The sequence below is a fragment of the Marmota monax genome, unplaced genomic scaffold (assembly GCF_021218885.2).
Source record: "Marmota monax isolate L192 unplaced genomic scaffold, Marmota_monax_Labrador192_F-V1.1 WCK01_AAM20220418_F8-fsc00001, whole genome shotgun sequence".
Lineage (NCBI taxonomy): Eukaryota > Metazoa > Chordata > Mammalia > Rodentia > Sciuridae > Marmota > Marmota monax.
In genome coordinates, this window is record NW_026693777.1 from 51,068,286 (window position 1) to 51,070,710 (window position 2,425).

The 2,425-nt window shown below is 35.6% G+C and overlaps 1 pseudogene; it reads left to right on the forward strand.

Moving 5' to 3' along the window:
• Positions 1–322: 322 nt before the first annotated feature.
• Positions 323–2,101, forward strand: LOC124104086 (serine/threonine-protein phosphatase 2A catalytic subunit alpha isoform-like; annotated as a pseudogene).
• Positions 2,102–2,425: the final 324 nt, after the last annotated feature.

Here is a 2,425-nt window from a genome sequence, read left to right on the forward strand (position 1 = left end):
ACACATCAGATAGAGCACTAATCACTAGAAGTCAAAAAGCTAAACACCAAAAAAAACAAATAACCCAATCAATAAATGGGCCAAGGACCTGAACAGATACTTCTCAGAAGATGATATGCAATAAATCAACAAATATATGAAAAAAATGTTCATCATCACTAGCAATTGGAGAAATGCAAGTCAAAACCACTCTAAAATTTCATCTCACTCCAGTCAGAATGGCAGCTATTATGAAAACAAACAGCAGTAAGTGTTGGTGAGGATGTGGGGATAAAGGTACACTCATATATTGCTGGTGGAACTGCAAATTGGTGCAGCCAATATGGAAAGAGTATGGGGATTTCTTGAAAAATTGGGAATGGAACCACCATTTAACCCAGCTATCCCTCTCCTCAGTCTATACCCAAAGGATTTAAAAACAACATTCTACAGGAACACAGCCACATCAATGTTTATAGCAGCACAATTCACAACAGCTAAACTGTGGAACCAACCTAGATGCCCTTCAATAGATAAATGGATTAAAAAATGTGGCATATATACACAATGGAATATTACTCAGCAATAAAAGAGAATAAAATCATGGCATTTGCAGGTAAATGGATGGAGTTAAAGAAGATAATGCTAAGTGAAGTTAGTCAATCCCAAAAAAAGAAATGTCAAATGTTTTCTTTGATATAAGGAGGCTGATTAATAGTGGGATAGGGAGAGGGAACATGAGAGGAATAGATGAACTCTAGATAGGGCAGAGGGGTTGGAGGGGAAGGGAGGGGAAATGGGTTTATTAATGATGGTGGAATGTAATGATCATTACTATCCAAAGTACATGTATAAAGGCACGAATTGGTGTGAATATACTTTGTATACAACCAGAGATATGAAAAATTGTTCTGTATATGTGTAATAAGAATTATAATGCATTCTGCTGTCATATATAAATCAATTAAATAAATAATTTAAATTTCTAAAAAAAAAGTTTGAAGGAGGGGGAATAAAGATGTTTCAGTCACATAAGCTGTCATTATCAAGAAATTGCTAGACAATATGTATCTACACAATAGTCAGAGTTAAACCAAGAGAAAGGAAGGCAGGAATATGGCTCCAGCATAGAAATTCTGGAGAAAATATTTGTAGGAATAGAGCATACCTATACCCAAGAAATATCTAGAGTAAACAGTTCAGACTGCACAAAAGAACTCCTGGATTGAAAAAGGAAAGAAAAAAGGAAGGAGGTAGGAAGGAAGGAAAAAATGAAATGCTTCTGGTTATATGAAAAATAGAATTGAAATGAGGATTCTTTCATATCTACTACTAAATTTGGGGAAGGCTATATAACTCTTGTACCACTGATACATAGAAAATGAAGCAAATGAAAGAATGAAATAGTAATGAAGAAAAATAAAATTTGTATAAAACCAAACTATCATAGTGTTTTACCTGCCTAACAGTGAACAATACTTATACAGACATTATAAGCATTAAATAATCATTTAACAAAAATGGTGATAGTAAGTTTCATTAGCAGGAAAGCATCTCCGTTCTTGTAGGGAATCACAAGAGCAGGCAGATCACACACGTTTATGGTGTCTAGGATGAGTTTTTAAGAAAATATGGAAATGCAAATGTTTGGAAATATTTTATAGATCTTCCTCTCACTGCCTTTGTGGATGGGCACATCTTCTGTTGACAGGATGGCCTTTCACCATCCACAGATGCACTGGATTACATCAACACATTTGATTGCCTACAAGTTCTCCATGAGGGTCCAATGTGTGACTGTCTGTGGTCAGATCCAGATGATCATGGTGGTTGGAGTATATCTAGTTGAGGAACTGTTTACGCATTTGTGCAAGATATTTCTGAGACATATAATTATGTCAATGGCCTCACATTGGTGTCTAGAGCTCACCAGCTGGTGATGAAGGGATATAACTGGTGCCATGATTGGAATGTAGTAACGATTTCCATACTATTATTATCATTGTAGTGACCAAGTCATGGAACTGGATGATACATTAGATATTCTTTCTTGCAGTTTGATCCAGCACCTAGTAGAGATGAAACACATGTTACTCATAGTACCCCAGACTACTTCCTGTAATGAAACTTTAAACTTGTCCAGTATTGCCATGAACCATATATTGACCTAATGGAATTGGGAAGAGCAACCGTAACTCCAAAGTGTCAGAAAATAGTTAACATTCAAAATACTTGTTTTTACATGGACCAAAAGATGCGGTATATAAAAATACAAGTTTCCTGTCATCAACAGCCGTGACCAGTTTACAAGAACCAGTTCATTACATGCTGAAGCAACATTGTTGTCAGGAAACCAGTTTCCTGCATAGTGCTATTTATAGTTACTTTTGCTTTCTCTGAAGGACTGCAGATAATAAGATGTAAACATTCACACCTCATAAATACA